The sequence below is a fragment of the Hirundo rustica genome, chromosome 7 (assembly GCF_015227805.2).
Source record: "Hirundo rustica isolate bHirRus1 chromosome 7, bHirRus1.pri.v3, whole genome shotgun sequence".
In the NCBI taxonomy this organism is placed as follows: Eukaryota; Metazoa; Chordata; class Aves; order Passeriformes; family Hirundinidae; genus Hirundo; species Hirundo rustica.
Window position 1 is genome coordinate 32,771,115 of NC_053456.1, and position 20,167 is coordinate 32,791,281.

General features: G+C 39.2%; 1 long non-coding RNA gene across 6 annotated transcripts in view; it reads right to left on the reverse strand.

The window, feature by feature from the left end:
• Positions 1 to 958: 958 nt before the first annotated feature.
• LOC120755492 (uncharacterized) overlaps positions 959 to 20,167 on the reverse strand; it is a 47,886-nt gene continuing 28,677 nt past the window's right edge. For 5 of the 6 annotated variants that reach the window (XR_005701795.1, XR_005701791.1, XR_005701794.1 and 2 more), the window contains 7 exons: positions 19,000 to 19,151; positions 13,423 to 13,491; positions 11,836 to 12,304; positions 9,960 to 10,118; positions 5,209 to 5,284; positions 2,118 to 3,682; positions 959 to 1,058 (listed from right to left, as the gene is read on the reverse strand). This is a non-coding gene — a long non-coding RNA (uncharacterized LOC120755492). The remainder of the gene's footprint in view (positions 1,059 to 2,117; positions 3,683 to 5,208; positions 5,285 to 9,959; positions 10,119 to 11,835; positions 12,305 to 13,422; positions 13,492 to 18,999; positions 19,152 to 20,167) is intronic. The other variant, XR_005701792.1, reaches the window with a different exon arrangement.

A 20,167-nucleotide genomic window follows, 5' to 3' on the forward strand; every position in this document is an offset into this window, starting at 1 on the left:
GGTAGAAAGGTCAGGACAAGGAAGACTCATCTTACTTCCTCATTTTGGGTGACCCCTCCCCAAAACAGACCCCCGACTCATTTTAGGAAACAAAGTACCCATGCTTAATAGCCTTTTTGCCAATTAGCATACAAAGCGAGGGATGGGAGGTGACAGGGGTATGAATATGCATTTGTATTTTGGGTATTCAACACTTTTGTAAATAAAAGGCTTTGTAATTGCCTGTGAATTTCGCAGTGTGAATTAGGAAACTATCCCGCCGTGCTGCCTGGCGGTAATAAACATACACTTTCTAACTTTAAACTCTTAGAGAGTTTTTGTCCGTCACAGTTGGGTATCGATACTAGATCAATACCCATATTTCTTTAATAAGTCTCTTCTGTTGCAGCAGTGCTGCAATGTGCATTAATTGCTCCAAGAGCAACTGGATGAAAGGACTTGCAAATGTAGAATACACTGTTCACTCTCATTAATTCATTTTGTATACTATCTCACTGCCCTTGTTAAGCTGCTGCTGCATCTGGAGCTGTTTCCAGTTACAGGTGGGATCAGCTTTAGACAAAATGGAAATTTGAATAATGCGGCTGTGAAAGGAAAGGAGCAAGCTGTTCACATTTTTATTTGCAATATTATGGTTTTTTACATATCCTGTGAATATTAATGAACAAGTAGATGTTGACCGTTGGGCTGCCCTCTTTCTAATTAATGCATTTCCTCATAATAAGCTAAGATCCTCTACATTTCCCTCCAAACCCTGCTGCCTGGAATATTCATTAACACTCTAACTAAAAAAATTCTTTAGTTTAACTCTTACACATCTTTATTGCTTCTTTAGGTATCCAAAGAGTGCTGGATGTGTACCAGAGAATCTTGCACAAATAAGAAAGCCCTGTTTATTTCCTATGAATTTGAACAGGTCATTTTAAAATGAACTAATGGAGTAAATCCAACAAAAATAGTGCTGTAGGAGTCGAACGTGATTGACTGGTTGCAGCTGCCTTAAAAAACACAATCTTCTTTAAAACATGTCATCTTCTTCAAGGGAAAAGAACCCAAATCTGTAGGGTAAAATTATCCCTTATTTGATGTAAGAGAAAATAGTTCGCTGTAATCAGCTTTCTTCATCTCACTAATGAATAAGTCAAATTCATTTCAGGAACAGATTAGTCTTTCTCATGATGTGACATACCCTGGAATGCCATTAATGCTTTGTGCTGCACACACAGTGCTGGTTTTGAACTACCTATGCACTGTTCACAGCACTTTAAATGATTACATGGTAGGTGTGTGTTTATATTTAGTATGTAATCATCTCAAATGCTGGGATTGCAATGTGAATAGGTAATAAGAAATAAATTCCACTTTTGATTACATAGGCCTGTGATTAATTGTTTGAACTTTGGTAAATGAAAAGGACTTAATTAATTAAAAAAAAGAAAAACAACCAAAACCAGCAACTTCTGAAAATAGGCTGTTATTATTTAAGGTTAATATATACTTTATGGGGTTTATGTGCAGAGTATACCACTTTTTGGGGTTTTTTTCATTTTTTATTCAATTTGGTTTATTACCTTATTCATTGATTTCCCATAATAATGTTTGTGCTTATATACTGCCTTTCACTTGGGCTCATAAGGTACTTTACAAACATTAATATATTTTTCTCACCCCTTTTATTTACATTCCCCTTCTAATGAAACTATCATAGACTAGCTGTATATAAATTACACTGAGAGCTAGAGAAGCAAAAGGCAGAACATGTACCAGACGGGGGAAAAAAAATACAATTACTGAAACAAAAGCCCAAAATGCCATCTCCCAGGCACCTGTTTCCACCTTCTGGTCTGCCCTCGACAAGGAGAAGTAGAATCGCGGATAGTACAGCTGCTTTGGGGCTGAGCCAGCCATATAGAGGTCACTCAGACATTGGGTTAACCTGCTCTTAAAAATTTCCTATTACAGAAATTGTCTGTGGAGAGCACAGGCTCTGTTCTCACCCTGAGCTACCCGTGCTGTTGGAAACTTTTTCCTGATGTCTAATCTAAATCAGTTGCTTCAGGTTTAGCTTATTACTCCATGTCTCATTCCCTTGGACACAGAGAAAAATTGCTCCCTACCTTTGCAGCAGTCTCTTCTCAGTTTAAAGGCAATTATCCTGTAGCACCTGTGTCTTCTTTCCTCTTTAGATGAAATAACAGCAGTTCATTAAATCTTCACTAGTGGGCATTCTCGTTGCCTTAAACTTGCAATTACACTTTCACTGCAGGTTTCCAGTATTTTCTTCAGTGAAGCCTAGTGTTGGAAATGGACATCAAATTTCACCAGAGCACCTTCACTTACCCTGCAGGTCTTGTTTCTTCTTATAGAATATTCTGAGTTGGAATAGACCCACAGGTATCATCCAGTCCAATTCCCGGCTTTGCACAGATACCTCAACAATCCCACCTGGTGCCTGAGAGCGTTGTCCAAGTGCTCCTTGGGCTCTGTCAGCCCTGGAGTCGTGACCATTCCCTGGGGAGTCTGTCCAGCGCCCCATCACCCTCTGGGGAAAGAACCTTTTCCTAATATCTTCCCTAAATCTTCCCTGACACAGATCCAGCCATTCCCCTGGGTCCTGTCTCTGGTCACCAGGGAGAAGAGACCATTGCCTGATCTTGCATGCCCAGTGAGTGCTTGTGTCTTGCACAACAGCTTGGCACTGGTTTCTTGTGCTAGTGATACCCAGTAACAGCCCAGACCTCTCCCTGCAGATCCATCACCCAGCGTGTATTCTGAACTGGCACAGCTGGCTATCCTTGTACTATCATATTGTTGGTCAGCATTGTGCTAAATTTATCCCTAAATCAACTCCACTCTGTACTTCAGGCCATTTCCCTAAATTACAAATTATTGGAAAAACTTTCCCTATTTTCCCAATGCGCCTGAATCTGCCTAGGATGATATGGTCTGCATATTCACTGAGCATAACCTTTGCTTCATCATCCAAGCTATTGATGGAGAAGTTAACTGCAGCACCTAGAGCACACAGGTTGATGCTTGAGAGTTTGGCAGTGAGTCCTTAATAAGCTCTCTGTGAAGGAGGCCTTCCAGACAGCCCTGCATCAACCTTAGGGCAGTTTAATTACAGACACACCTTTCCCAGCCTACTTCGGAATCCACCGTGTTATGCTTACAAAGCTCAAAATATACCACGCTGGCAAGTTCTACTGTAGCCATTCTATTCTTTCATAGAGAAAAAAAGCAGGTTTGAAACTCGGATAATTTGTTTTTGACAGATCTTTGTTTTTCACACTTCCTTGGGTTCATTTTGTTCTGTGCTGTGTTTGGTTTTTTTTTCCTTTACAAATGATTTGTTTCTTCAGTATTTATTTCTGGGAAAGCCTGCTGACCTGTAATTCCTCTGATCTTCCTCTTCTCTCTTTTTAAAGATAAGGCCTGCATTTACCCCTTTCCAGGATCTAGGACTTCATAAATCCTTCATACTTTCTCAAAGAAAATCTTTGATGCCTCTATTTGATTCTCCTCATTCATAGCTCCCAGTGAATAGAGACCAAGTCCACCCATTTTCACAAGTCAAAAGTTGCTTAGCTCCCTGTGATGATTTCTTCTCCTACTGTAGCTCCAAATCCTGCTTCTCTGATGCTGTTCATCTGCAGCTGATCTTCCTGCTGAGAGCTGGACTCTGATTTATACGAAAAAAAGGTAGTATGAAGTATGTTGGCTCTCTCCATGGTTACCTATCAGGAAAATTGCTACCTAAAACAGTACCCCAGCACTTTCCATCATTGATAATCTCTCTTTTCTCTCCTGGAGTGTAATATTCCATACTCTAATGAAAAGGCTGACTGCTGCAATAACCAGAATAACTCCTGCAGAATCCCACTTGATACATCCTCCTCGTTGCATCTGATATTGTACAATATACAATTATTAAACCAGTCATACAAATATGAGTATAAATGGCTATTTGGGCATATTCCTGCTCCTTCCACTTCTTCTGCAAGATTGTTTTAGAAATACAGATTTGACAGGAGGCTTGAGCACTGTCCATGAAAGGCACATGCCTTAACCACAGGCACTCACCACTTTCATTCTGCTTGGCATTTTAACAGATTTCACTTATATGGATACAAAATATATGGCACTGGCATAACACTTGCTGTCAGAAGATTTCAAAGCACTTTCCACATGAAACTTTTTAATAAGGCAAAAGTAAGTAAAGTGACTTTCCAGAGGTCGCCCAGCACGTTATGGGCTGAGCCAAGAACAGATTCCAGACCTCCCAAATCCCAGGCCAGTGTTCCATCATTGTGTCATCCAGCCTCCCTTACTATTAATGCTCAGCCTAAATATATTCTTGTAGCAAATGATTTAATGCCATTAGTTTCAGACAACTAATCCAAAGCTCCTTTAGTTATTCAGCCTCCAGGGATTTACTGGAACAAAGAACTTCAAGACCGATCCAGAAAATAACATCATAACTTTTCCCAGGGATCCTGGCTAGATTTCCTTAGTAGTAAAGTTATTTTGAAGGAAAACTATCATCTGTAATTCTAGATCCACTGAAAATCAAACGCAAAGATTATATTTAACTATGTATATTTGTGAGCAGGCCCACAATGGTTTTCTCCATTTCCTTTTCAGATGACAACATCCAATATAGACGTGCGGTAGTAATTAATGGTATGAAGTCAAGATAATGATGGTGATAGATGAAAAGAGAATTATGTAAAAAATTCTTAGGGTCTTAAAGAGATGGGAGGGTGGGTAGAATTGGAGGCTGCAGAAAAATTATATCCATTCAGCATCTCTTGGGCACAAGAGGAGCTAAAGGTTCTGTGTGAATTATAGAAACAGACCAGATTAAACAGCAACCAAAGGGAGATACATACAGCCACAAAAAGGACCTTGGAGTCCCAAGTCTTTGGCAGTGCCCAGAAAGGTGCAGTTCAAAGTCCTGAGAAGATGGCAGAGAAGTTGGAGAACCAGAAGTTTCCTGTTCGTTAGGTGTGTGAGAGAGCACAGGCAATTGTGGCAGCCAGACCATGAGAAAGATCAGGAGGAGGTACAGAACTCTTTGCATCAAATAAACCACACAGTTTTCTATTATCTTGGCTTTCATAATCCAACTTACTGAACTACGTGGGAGAGGGTAAATGCAATTTTCAGTCTACTATCTGAGACCCATATACAGATTTTCTCACTCACCTGGATTCTTTCATGGTGTCGTTTCAAATTACTGAAGCTTTCATAAAACTCTGCATATGCTGTGTGTTCTCCAGAGCTGTAGATCAAATAAGGGAATATTATCTTCTTTTCATGTACATTTTATGTTTCCTTTACAGGATATTTCTTTTTCTTATACAGCCAGACTTTGGATCAGACCTTATTCTTTATAACGCTTTTTAATTGCCTTTATATAACAATGCAAATTACTAGGTTTTATGTCAATGAAATCCACCATTCCTTTACAATTTAGAATAACTTGTTTTTATTATCTCCGCTTCAATATGGATGTCAGTGTTCTTAACAGCAAATCTAGTAATAGTTTCTGTTTTCTACAGCTAAGTACATTAAGAGGAAGACTTGTGCTTCAAATACTCTGTTGTGTACACAGCTAAAATAGAAAATAAAAATGTAAAATACAGAATTAATTATTTAAAGAGAAAATTTAAGAATTGTAGTAACATAGAATGGAAAAAGAAGACTTTCTCAACTCTAAGCAGAAACAGCTCTGAACAAAAGAAAAATTTCACCCTACCACATTTTCATCTCATTGATGCCACAATTTTACATGGATAGGAAGACTAAACCTCTAGTTTTCCTTTACATTCAGATTCAGCATCCACCAAGCCTGATGCATTATACTGTCTGAGTACATCCCAGAAGAATCTGGGATCTCAGAAGAACAACTGAGATTTAAAATGGTACATCTCAGGGATGGAATATTTAAAGAAATAGCAGACTTGAGGAAAAAATTTCTCAGCATGTTTTGTACAAGAAAGACCACTGTAATTTCCTATGTACCCAAGCTGAGATTGAAATATATTTTTATGCACCTAAACCTATATAAAGAAACACAAATATACTTTTTATAAAGTATATACTAGTGTATTTTAAATATACCTTTCATGACAGAACAGAAAAGAAAAACCTGTGGCTCACATTTAAGTGCAGAGCAGGTTTACATGCAAATCTCTCAGCTCATTCAGGGGAGATATTTATCTGTAGGCAGAAAGCAAACACCTCTCAATACTAATCTCTTGTGATTGATATCTCAATGTCAGAACTCGAGCTCTGAATCTTCAATAAATTGCTCAACCCCCATATAATATGTTACTGTATCTCAGTCTGCCATGAACCCTGCTCGAATCCGGCGCTGCCCGTTTTATGTCAGGCTGTTTATCACCATCCTGGCCTCAAAGCACTGCACCAGTCAAACATCTGCACCCAGCTGCCAGGACTGAACTCGGAGTACTTGAAGTAAACCATTATAAATCTCACACACAGTAATTTGCAGCGTTCTGTCCTCACTATCTATCAGCCTCCACTAGTCACTGATCAGGCTGCAGCAGCCCACAGTCCTCCAAGCCTTAATCCTTGTGATTTCTGCTGGCAGCCCCTCAGCAGCCTGACCTGCATGGCAGTCTGCCTCAGCAGTACCTCAGCAATTGCTTATGGCCTGTCCAAGGACAGAAAGATAAATGTCTTGAGAAATCCGCTTTTCCCATCCTAAAGCTGTACAGTGTCCCCTAACTTTGTTTCCTAGTTCTCTGTAGCTGTCTTCTCTGAATCAGGTTCCAGTACAAATGTCAAAGGAATCAGTTGTATCAGTCGTGACAGTATGATTTGAAAAAATGGTACAATTGTTTTGTTTTGTTTGCTTGCCTTGTCATTTTTCACATCCAGTAACAAGCTAGGGAAGGTCACTTTTATTACCTGTTTGGACACTGGTACTTCAGGAATGGGGGTTGAAACTTAGAAGAACAGCTGCAGTTCCTTGCACACTACAGTATTTTGACTGTGCTAAATTCTGATCAGACAGAGAGGAGTGTGTTCTCTTGTACTGGTTCCACCTGCCCTCAGCCAAGCACAAACCTTGTGGGTTTAACAGTTTTCAGAGAATTTCCTCTTGCCTTTCACGTGAGTAAAACCCAAGCCTTCTTTCACTCTCCCAGACTGACAAAAACCCACACAGAGATGCATGTATACAGAAACATGAGCTGAAAAGAGATGGCCATAAAGCAGCAGCAGCTTTGGTTTTTGGGGCATTGATGTGTTTAGCCATTTTCCCTTTGTGCTGGCCTTGCCTTTGCCATGTGCTAAATTACCTGCAAAAAGTTGTTCAAGGGTTTCTCTGACTGTTCTGTGCTAATGGAAAAGTTACACATCAGGGTGATGTTCCCCTCCTAAGCTGAGCTGAGTTTAGTGCCTCCAGAGGAAAAAGCATAAAAACAGCCTGGAAGTATTTATTTTCTTTTTTGAAATTTTTCCTTGGGTCAAATTTAAGAAGTGGCCCTGAGAGAACTCAGTGCATCTCCTGAATGCACTGAATATTTTTTCCAAATATCCCTCCAAAGAGCAAGTCATCACATACTTATAGATGTCTGCACAAGGTTCTGTGCTGAATGAACACAATTTTTTTTATTTCTACAAAGTTGAAATTTGGTAGCATCAGCATTTTGAATTCTGTTCATGAAAGGAAAAAGGTAATGACAAATTCATTTTACAGAAGTATCTAAAGAACCACTGGGAAGAAAAAAACACCCTGAAGCTACCTTTCTCTTTGGAAAGAGGCATTTTTAAATGCCACACAGCTTTTCAGCAATTGAAAATGTAATGATAGTAGAAAGTTTCCTTTATGAATTACCACAGCATTTTTTTTTTGTTCTACCAGAACAATTTTATCAGGTAAAGCTCCAGAAAAACTTTATATTTATCCTAGTAGACAAATCTTTACCAACTCCCCAAAACAAGCACAACTCCTGGCCTAACACAATAATCATCTTTGCCCAAACACAATGGAGAGAAACAAATGTGTCAGGAGGACAAGGTGGTGACATTTGGTGGTATTTCAGACACAGGTGGTGTAAAAGCCAGCTCAGTGGGGTTTGTCCCTTTAAGGTGAATTTTCACCAAACATATGCTTTCTAATACTGTCTGGAGCCTCTAATTCTATGAAAGAAAACTCAAGGCATGTACACTTCCTTTAAAAAAAAATAAACTTGAAAAGAAAATTGCATAATTTTGCTACACTAGGCAGCTTCTGATAGCCTGGGAGAAACCTTATTGGCCAGAATAGATTTGATCATAAAACCCAGGACAGCCTCACACAGCTGATGCTTATTCTAGTACAGATCAAAGTTTTGCATGGGGCATCAGTTCGAGTTCACTGAGGTAGGAGAGAAGAGAACAAGAAATAAACATCAAAAGTTAGATAAGTTAAATCAGGTTTTCTCATGTATAAATGGAGGCAACTTCCTGAAGTGTTTCAAATCTGTTTCACAACATTATCACTTCTTAAGCAGTCTTAGAATTCTTTGTTTCCACTTCACTTCAAAATATAACCCTGCTGGAGCCCCTCCTCAGGTAAACATCATCCTGATTTCAACACGCCAGCCAAAAAATATCTTTGAACTAATCTTTTCCATTGGCAGCTGAACAGTTTCGGTTATGTTGGAAGGACAAGTATTTTACCATGGGCAGGTATTTTTAAAGCCAAATTGACCGTGGTATCCACAAATGTAATACCTATTTGCAAAGTAAATTTTGAAAGCCGAATTCACCATCTGCATCTCCACGTGCTCAATTCACGCACTGATGTTTAAAAACCTTTGTAAAGATAAACAAAAAATGTGGGCAAAACCACTTGCTCACATGAGGAAAGCAATTATTTTTCTGAATATCTACTCCTTACCTGACATGTCAGTCCAAGGATTTAATGCTCAAACAACATGCCATCCTTTACATAATTGCTAACATTATCTCCTGTGTTAATGCCAAAGTACCTAATTTTGTGATAGATTTAAGGTCTTAGTATATTCATCCCTTTTTATTTAAACAATAGGCTTGAGCTCGCAAGGTTCTGACATTTGTTATTTTCGGCAAAACACAAAGCTCTGTAGATGTTTGTTATGTGCAGCAAATTAAAATGCAAATCTCCTTGGTACAACGAAGGCATTTTGTTCTCAGGCCTGAAAATTTACCCAAAGTACAAAAATGATTGAATAAATGGTTGCATTCCTAACTATTCACTGACTTCTGCTCTTCTAATTTATTTTCCTCATTCACACTATTACTAGAGGAGTCGTTCACTGAAAACTCATTTCATTGTGAAGCCCGAAACTATTAAGAAAGGAAGCAATTCCTTCCACCAGTTTGAAAGACAACAGCTTGACGTGCTGCGTATACTGCCTGCATTTAAACACATTTAGTTTTTCTTTCAAAGGAAGGTTGTGACAAAGCTGTCTCAACATAACCCATCTTTAAATCACCAGTTGTAATAATCATGAGAGAGGATATTCCTGGCCTGTTTCACCTGGCTGTATTTAATAGAAAATGCATCACTCAGCCATGTCAGAAAAATGAGACTCCAGCTCCCCTCTTCCTGCAATATCAAATTATCTGGTAATGCAGAGATAAAAACACAGCACATCACAGCTTGCAGCTTCAGCTCCAGGTTGCACAATAATGGCAGGAAATAATAGCTGGCATATTTAAGTTTAGGATAGTTCCAGAAATAGCTAGTGCTGTGTACTGAAAAGAAATATTAATAGAACAGGCCAGTTACAGATCAGAGACTCTGTGATTTTATCACTGTCATTTGGCATTATATGCTTGCATATCAATGAAATATGTCATCTAAGACAAAGTTCTATTTTCTCACATGGAAAGATCCTTTCTCAGTTAATTTAAAGTCCAGTTCAGCTCTGAATGGGGTCACAGTAAAAACTGCTTACCTTTCCACAGATTTATTTCTATGCTCATGTGTAGCTGATACTTCACACTGCTAAATCTCTTCTTTTTCCCTCTTCACCCATCTTTACTCTTTCAACAAGGACAGAACCAGTAGAGCAAGGAGCATTTGTGCAGGTTACTTGTCACCAGAGCCATCAAGCCTGTTTATTATGATCAGAATAATTATATCATTACCTGTGTTGGTTCATTAATGATGAATGATGCAAAAGGAGAGAAGAACTGAGCTGGAGTCTCAGCCCTCCATTTGAATTTCCATCAAGGAAGTAAACAGTTCCATGGCCAGTAAAACTCCTAAAACCCTGTTCCTGTGTATTTATGTCCTGTGCTTCAACTCCCAGATGCCCAAAAGTGTAAATGCTCATTCCTCAGTATAAGAGAGTATTCTGTGCAGATAATCTGGTGTCTAGATGATTTCCCAGTAATTAATGGTAAGACTGATGTAATAACTGACTTTTTTTAAGGCAATTATGCTTAAGATACAAGCATATGAAGCTTTTGTTATGAAATATAAGAGCTCATAACCAATGCTTTTCCACAGAAAAGTGGAAAATATCTCTACTTTGAGACTAAATTTTTACAGAGATAAAAACAAAATCAGTTAGTGCAGTCCCTCACAGAAAGCTGAAAACATATATATAATTTTAGCAAAAAAAAATTCACATTAATGATTCAGATAAATAAATAGTGTTTTTCCATCATTTGAAATACAAAACAGCAAGGCAGACATCAAAAAGCTGGTGATCGGGTCACAACAGTCTCTAATTTAACTTTGGATCATTTTAGATATTTTGGTGTGCAAGACCAGCATAAAAACATTCTCCAACAACTACTCAGAAAAAAATGCATGAGTGGACTTATTCCTAAAAGGTGCCTCTGAGAGACCCACTCTCTTCATCACTTTCTTCAGTGTCTTGTGGATTGTGGTGATGCGATAAGAGCTTTTATTATTTCATTTCCAATCTGTTGCCACTGTCGGCAGAATGGAACCTATTTTCCACTGAGGTAATCTCAGATTCTTCTGTTGCCTTCCTTAAAAATATCTAGGTAATATTTCACATGTATGTAGTAGCATTTCTTTCATTTATGTTACTTTATAACAGTATTAACTTTAAAATTCCAATAATACAAATATGTCAGGGCATGCGTATAGATATTTTTATGCATAAAATTGACACACCTACAAGGGTGAGTGACTGACAATGACATACATCCTCATACAAATATATAGACCTCAGTCAAACAGGCAGAGTTTCCCCCTATAGCTAGAACACTGAAATGCAATAAACCCATTTATAATCATCCTCCAAGCACATGAAAACTTTCCCATAAATGTTGTCATTTGACCTTTTCAGAAAAGGTCGTCAAAAGGCCATTGATCTCTCATTGGATTTCGATTACACACACTTTGAACCAAGGATCTTTACATTTACTGCTCTCATTTATCACAGAATGCTGATTACAGGAAACATCCAAATTCTGACATTTCAAAGGTCACTTTGCAATTTTTAAAGATTCCCCCCACTATTAATTTTTTTGCCTGCTCTGTTCCACAAGTAATCAATTAAAAATACAAGTTTACTTCTTGGTCTAAACAATTTGTATCAGAAGCTCAGATTTGAGTGGAATTAAAAACCACTAAAATGAAAGACACATTATTATGCTGGTTATTCATCACAGGAAAATATTTTGCTCAAGATAAACATCTTTATGTTTATATATATGGCTGTAGAGGTGGTTAGTTGGGTTTTTGGAAATGAGGGGGTTGTTCTTGGTTTTCCTAATCAGATAAATCAGATCAAAGGTGAGACAACAAATTTGAAAACAAAGTGATGTGTATAGTTTTGGTTTCTGACTTACCACATTTGCCAGGTATAAAGTCAGTAGCATTACAACTCTCCAAATTCCCCAAGTTCTCCAAGGTCATGCTTAGGTGATGTGGCAGGCACATCTAATCAGGCCCTGCATTCTGATTCAACATTTCAGCGAAGCACATTCTCTTTCTGAATGCTCATAAAATAAATGTCTTCTCAAATACATTTCAGTCTGGGATTACTCGTCATTACATATAAATAAATAATTTATCCAAAAATCTTAATTTGGTGTTCTGTTGCAATAATAAAGTGAAATAAATGCTCATAGTTCTGAGCACTAACACAATGATCAGCTTATTATGGAAGAGGAACACTATCTGTGATTTATTTTTTTCATGAGATACTTGCATCCTTCACCAATAGCAGCTCTGGACTCTTGGTAGAAAGATGCTTCTAACTGGGCTTGAAAGCCCCACAGATGTACATCTTCAACTATGCACAGCTACTGTCATGACCTGTAAAAGGACATTAGAACATGAGTGGCATTTTTCTACTCTTTAGAAAAGAGTTCTTTATCGACCACTGGATACGTGCAAATACCATTACGGACATTTGCAAGATCACCCCCAGGTTCTCCTTCCCTACCGTCCCACCCTCCCCAGGGTTTTGCCACAAAATAGTATAAAAATTAATTAATATTTCATTAATTTTCGATATTTAACTTCAAGAGAAGGACTGGTAGGCCCTGCAGTGGTGGGCCCCTTGGTCTAAAGCTGCTTCCCAAGATGAGCCCTGTGCAGCTGCTGGCCTTGGTGGCCCTGGTTGCAAAATGCCCTTCCACAGAAGTGACCCAGCCCAAACCTGAGCTCCACTGACTGGCATTACACGGGTGTTTGTGTGCACCTGTCAGCAGGAAAGCTGTGCCACGGGGGTACAAATACACCACTAAACTTCATGAGTGACAAAGTGTGAAACCCGACAAACTATCTCACGCAATTGTGTTCAGGAACCTCAAGGCTTCTTATTTTTGGTGCACTTTTTTGTAAGTTGAGTTGACCTGTGGTGTTACATCTTTACTTTGAGCACCGTACACTGAGGTGTATTTTGACATGAGATATGGGATATTGGGGCTTTGCAGAGAAATTATATGCTTATTCCAGAGTAGCTGAATAAATACCAAACAAACAAAATCTGACAACCAAAGTAAATCCTGTACCTCTGGGCACTGCCCCAAGACTGCAATAACATATGCCCTTACCCTTTGGGATAATTGGTCTGGGCACTTCAAAATGCACAATGTGCTCAGCAGTGGCGTTGTGACTCTTTGTGGGGGAACAGTTTCTACATCAGCATTTTGTACTGGCTGCCAGTTGAGGCCCAGAATCACTGAAATATCCGTTCTAATGCCATGGAAGGTGGCAAGACCCCTGAAGTGCCAGGACCAAAATGTATATAAATTATTCCTGCTGAGCATACAGATTCAGGATCAGCCCATATAACTCCTCTACTAGAGAGCATGGAAGAAATCTCCCTCCATTAGTAAATTCCTACATATTAAAAATCAAAATGAGGCAAAAGGGGAAAAAAACCACCCATGATTTTTATTCCCACAGCCCAGACTTGTTTGACTTACATTTTCTGGAGAGCTACAGAATGTCAGATGGCTGCTCTTGTTCAAACCAAAAGCTGAAGCCCTCAGGTCCTTCAGATTTGAAAAATGAAAGAAAACACTTCTAAATTACTTCCTTCTCCACCGCTTCCATGCCCTGCTCTGATTATGGGTTTTCCTGTTTCTAATTCAAATGAAAGAAGAAAGAGTTCCAAGCCACAGCTGGCAGGATATCATACACCATTTCACTAGTCCTTTTAATAGAGATTAATCATATTCTCTCCTGTTTTAATGGGATATCACACTTCCTTATGTACCATGAGAAGCACTTTTGATAGACTAAATTCCAACTAGTGCCATACTATCTTTTAGGAGGTTTTGTATTTCCCTGCTATATACAAAAAGGAAAAAAAAAAAAAAAAAAAAAGCGCTACATTTTCCACGTTCAGATCACATTTTACCCACACAGATTATCCAGGGTGTGCTTTACAGATAATATTTCTCAATCCTTATTCAGAAATATCAGGGATTTTTTTAGTGTTTGCAATGTTGCTTGAATTGCTGTTAATCTCAACCGTATTAAAAAAAAAGTCAAGCAAACACTAATGACTTATACCTTCCTTACAGCATACATTTGAGTAAAGGATTTACTCAGAGCATTACAGCTCTTCATTATGCACCAGTCTGAGTAGTTTGGATTTACCAACAGCAGTTTGATACTCTATGAAAAGTTAACTTTAGGACTGAATGCCTTAACTGGTTTGCCATGTTAAATGTAACCGAGCAAAAGGAAAATCTCTTATTCTAAGGAGGATTACAAATGCAAACTATTTGAAAGGGCTGTTCAAAACCCACTGCAGCAGCACAATGCATTTCTTTTTATGTTCCTGAACTCAGACCAGTTGATAAAATGCATTAATTTGTGCTGTAGATACATCAACCACCTTGTATTGCATTCTACATGAAAAATATTGCTGGCTGCGAGATTTTTATTCTTTAATGTACTGAACTGGTTCTGAGGTGTTTTTCATTAGCATGTTTGATAGGTCCTGGCTTTGATCTCTGCATCAGGAGGAGAGACACTCTTTGGCACACCTTGCTGCAGAAGATGTATTACAAACCAAAGCAGAACAGACACCTGAGTGTCAGCTCTGAAGGGGAGAAAGGAAACCATGCAGTGCTATGAAAAGAATGAAGTGCTCCAAAATTGCCATGCTTTCAGATCTATCTGATCTCCTTGTTTTGTTTCATAGAGTTTCATTTCACCATTCTCACAATTAATTGTGCTCAGACAATTTTAATGCCGTGAGGTACTTCCCAGATACATGGCTGTAAGATAGAACCAGCCACAGGTGGGGCAAAAATCCCAGTTTCCAAGTACATACTGCAAAGGTCTCAGCTGAAGTACAAGGGACTACTGGCTAGATCAAGCTCAAATGTGAATTCAACTGAATGGTTCAATGACTGGAACTGGACCTAATTTGTGAAAGTCAAAATTACCTCTATTTCTTCTACTACAGAATCAGGCAGTGAAACTTGCTACACTGAACACTGACTATAAGAAAATACTTAAATTCATATTCAATGGGGTGTCCCCCATTAACCCAGCCAGAAGAGAATTTCTGGTGACTTATGAAAAACATACTTTATGCAAGAAACTAAGGACTACTGAGATAATATCCTCAAGAAGGAAGAATGAGCTAGACCCTCAGGAACATAACTATTTTCTACTATTTTAAAAATCCTTACTGCTCTACCAAAATCCATGTGCTTTAACATATATATATAAATGTAGACATTTTTGTAAGGTTCTTTACAATCCATGATGGGCCAAGTCTCTCAGGAAACTTTCAGTCTGATACAAGAAGATAATTTGGACTAGTTTTATCACAAATAGGGATTCATCATGAACTACTAGGGGCTGTGAAAACTGCTGGCCGTTTATAACCAAATTCAATACAGTCTAATTGCAGGGTTGTTCTGCTTTCACCAAAGGTCTGACTCCTTGTAACCTCTCTAATGATTGCATTCTTTTCACAATGGCATTTGTTTAAAATAGCACAACAAAACACGCCCTGTTAGAGGAGAAAAAAGATTCTCATTCCTCTTTTCCATTAATAAAGTCCTCATAAGGACTTTCTGATAAGGAATCATATGCTACGAATGCATTCTTCCCAGCCAGATGTTGGGATACAAATTCTAATTGCATTTAGGCACTGCTTCAGGACACGGCAAGTATTGGATTCAGCAAAACTCCTGCATTGCATGCTGTTTAGGTTCAGTTCAGGGGGTTTTGTTTTTTGGATTTGTTGGGTTTGCTTTTTGTTTGTTTGTTTTGTCAGCTTGAGGATAGAAACTTTTTTCACTGGCTCAATATTTCTTGTGTAACTAAGCATTTTTGGGGCAGGTACACCCCCCAGCCATCCTCCCCCACTGCTCTATGCACTGTAAAGGACCCACATGTGTAACAGGACTTCCCAATATCACTTTTGCCCTGTTTGTACCAGTGAACCCTCAGAGTCAGCATTAAATAAAGTACTTAAGAGATTATTGTGCAGGAGAGGCTTTCACAGTGCCAAAAATGGACAGATTAAAAGACAGAATTTGTGTGACTTAGTCTTCACCCACAGTACACTCTCTTTACGCATTGTCTTTCGCAGCTTCTCAGCACATAGACAGAGCTTTGAGAGAAATATATATATAATCAAGGTGAGGCCAAAGCTGGCTGAGCTTTGAGAGATGAGATCTTTGGTTCCAGTAGGAAAATTCCAAAATTGTCTTCAATGGATCTATTTCAGAATTTAACTTCTTAAGACATTGGGGATACCCACCGACTTTGAACTTCAGTGTGGGGTTTGGATCTCTGCTGGAAATTTTTTTGAAAACAGAACCTATCTTCCCTCGGACACCTTCTTAAATGAAAAACATTAAGTTTTTTAACATTGCTTCATTTAGTGACCCCTAGGAAATGAGTCCTTCAATAAAATATTATGTTCTTAGGCACTAGGAGCCCAAGGGTTGATTCTCTGATGGTTGCTCACTGGGTGACCTAATTTCAGAATCTCACCAAGAAAATCACAATTGTTTTACCACTGAAGCAGGCTTTACACAGGGTGTACTTTTGAAAGGCCAGCGTTTCATACCCAGCATACCCAATTTCACAAGTCTGCAAAGAGAAAAATCAGCAAAGAGAAAAATCAGCTCGTGCACCAAGACAGGCTCTGCAAGCTTTTTGTCTTTGTTAAGTGAGAGGACAAGAGAAAGGGACTCCAAGTGCAGAAAATTACATGATCATGCAACACCATTGTCTGCTCACAGACCTGCAGGTTGCAGCAGGACCTGTGCTTCATATCTGCCCCTTGATGCTGGTGTCAGTTTTTAACAGGAGCTGTGAAAGGTGGCTTAGCAGCAGGTTAATCTCATGAATTATTACGCAGCCTGCTATTGTAAAGGAATAGCAGCAGGCCTAAAATAAGAAGGGTGAGTTAAATTACCTGCTTTTCCTATTTTTTGTATTTTATATAATTTACTGGAAAGAATTGTATTTCTCATGGTTCAGCCTGGTTACTCCCCTCACTGAATGCTGAATTCTAAATCCAGATACCCAACAAGCAAGGCACCCTCTGCGCTTCCTCCACAATGCCACCTCCCCTACGCAGTGTCTCCGGATCCTTTTGCTCTCGATTCTATTAAAGCTGGTAACAATCATCCCTGTCTTTGAGCCCCTGACAGCAGGAAGAAAGTGTCCGAGCTCAGCAGAGCAGTTTTCAGGAGCTGGTGTGCGTACTCCAGCCGCTGGTGCTGAACACAGCAGCTTCTCCACCTTGTGCACTTCTTACCCATTCCAAGGGTACTCAGGGGATGCAGCACTGATGCCTTCAGATTTAGCTTTCATGTTTTTCAGATTCTGTGTTGCCTAGGGTTGCAGTTCTCAGCCTCATATTCAGTGTCAGTCAGCTCTTGACAGAGCAGGAGGACAGAAAAAAAACTTCTGCTGGAGACCAAGGACAAAGGTTACAAGTTTTCAGGCCCAAAAGTACAAACAATGATGGACTGAAGAGAGAAACAAGAAGGATGGGACGTCACAATCTGAGGCTGTAACTGGACAATTAAACCCCAATATGCAAATGCACCAAAACTTATAAAAGTATGAGGCCTCGTGACCATTTCTCCATTTTGTGACCATTTTGGGTCCACCCTTGGTGTAGCCCTGGCCAGGCTCTTGTCCTGCCCAAGGTGTACCCTAAAGGCCTTTTAATAAATATCTACTTTATTCTCCAGCTCTGTCCAGTCTCTGTTCCAGGTCAGCCTTCCCAAGGCATCAGTACCATGTGTTCCATTTTCACTGAAGTAATAGACACAAGAACAGATTCACCTCGTGCCACTTGCTGTTCTCACAGCCTTTGTCTGAAAAATCAAGGTTCAAGCACAGTACCTCATTTGCCAGGAAATTGGTAGGAAGGCAGCAAACTTTTCAGCCTCTCCCATGTTTTGCAGTTTGATTCTCAGCAGTTTTGAAAGGTTGGGATTTTTTTTTTTTAAGGCCACAAGGAGAGGAGAAACGATCATCAGAAGGATATAAAAGTATCATAGTACCCTGCATGTGGATGCATTACAGCAGTCACAAGCACAGAGATTGCCCTGGTGGACAGTGGTGGGGGGGAAATGAGCCACAGTATTTCTCTCATGTCTAAAAATTTCCTCCCTAGTCAACATCTTTAGGAATTGTATCTCCAGCAAAGTAAAAACCATTCTGTCATCAAGGAATCTCACTCTAAAACCTCGTGCATCAAGACAGGCTCTGCAAGCTTTTTGTCTTTGTTAAGTGAGAGGACAAGAGAAAGGAACTCCAGGGCAGAAAACCATACTAAAAACTCACTAAAACTCTAAACACTAAAACCTAAAACTAAAACCATAGTAAAACTCACTCTAAAACGATAGTGGACATTCAATGCTTAGCCTTTACATGCTGCCAAACCAAGATAGGAATGAAGGCCATTAACTTTCTGAGTCAGTTTTATAATAAGGACCAAGGTATAATTAGCTATCATTCAAAATCAATCCCTGGTATATGAGCAATCTATACTAATTCAAGAAAAAATAACTAAAATTTACTCAGATTTATGCTCTGGATGAGCCAAACTGCTGAAGAGCAGTAGAGTGGGAATTGTTCATGGACCACGACCAGGCAGACAAATTTTAACCAAAATAAATGAGAGGCATCCATTCATTCAGAAGAGGGATTTAGAACAGAAACAAGGACAAGGCCTTAGAACATTGCCACTGTGACTAGTAGAGCTCAATACGGCACTGATGGGATCAAATTCTACCAGGGCACACTTCAGCATTAGCCAAAATTAAAACCTCTGCAGGACGGTCGGAGTAGCCACTGGACTCACTTATGCACTTGCACTTTAATTACTTTGCAGGAACTGCTGCTGGCTGGCACGAGGTGTTTGCTCCTGCAGGTTGCCAAGGGGAAAGAGAAAGAAGCTGGCAGCAATTCTGTTTCCCCATTTTATCCAAAAGATCCATCAGGGTCTCCAAGACCCAAAGTTGCCATTTTACATGAGCAGATGTAAAAACCCTACACCAGCTTACCTGGAATCCACACAACTGACTGCCTTCGCCTTTCCTTATGCATTCCTCTTGCTTGCTTGTTTCTTACTGTAGATAGTTTTGTTTCTTTCTTCACTGGCTCTCAGAATAGTCAAGACTGCATGCCAGCCTCAAGTATTTACTTTCAAAATAACCTTGAGGAGGAGAAAAAAAAAAAATCCTGCTGACATTTTGCGGACAAAAGAGACTTTTAGAACTTTTCACAATAGTTTGCATTGAGCTTACTGAACCCACTCTCTCTCATGTGATTGACTCATTATTTCCCATCAGTTCCATCAGTGAAAATGATTTCCAATATTTTTCAGAAAAAAAATACAATGGCAGTAGGGCACAGTCAAACACAATGGCTATGAGCAGCTCAATAGACTGAATTACTCTTGCACAATTCTCTTTACCCTGCAAAGAGACATTTTGCAGCATCAATTAGGTTCAGCAAGCATTTCGTTTAAAGTCAAGAGCTGGAAGAATAATGAATTTCTTTGAAGTCTGATGACAGCCTAGGTAACAGCACAAGTAGAAAGAGAAGCAGTCTGGAAAACTCTTTTACATAAGAAATTGTACCAGCTGACCTTTTATTAGATCTGATCTTGTGAAAGATACCGCTATATGAATTCTTCATTCTCACAAGCAATTCCTCATTTAATAAGGGTTATTTCCTCCAAATTATGGCACTAGGCTCAGTAACTCCCTAGTAAGGGTCAGCGAGAACAGAAATTATCAATGTAATGGACAAGTGCAGAGTACTCAGGTCCAGTGAATTTCACATCTCAACTATATTTCGTGTTAATTTGCAAAGGGAAATACCTGCTTGGTACCAGGAAATATCTGATCACCAACAGATTTGCCAGAATCTCTCTGTGTACTCTTTGATAGTTTTGGGTTTTCATTTTGCACAAAGCTACCTAAAACCTTAGTAAATTGAAGATGTATGGACAAATTGTCACGTATTTCTGGTTCTCACAGGTGCCACAGGACTCTTACACAATTATTTTTAGTAGGGGCATTGTTGTACAGCTTTCCAAGAAATTTTAAGTAGGGAAGTTGCCAGAGATGGTGACAAATATGTATGTGGAAGGTTTGCATTGACAGTCATTTGCAATTGGAAGAAATAGCACAGAGATACAGGTAAACTGAGCAGCAAATTTAGGGG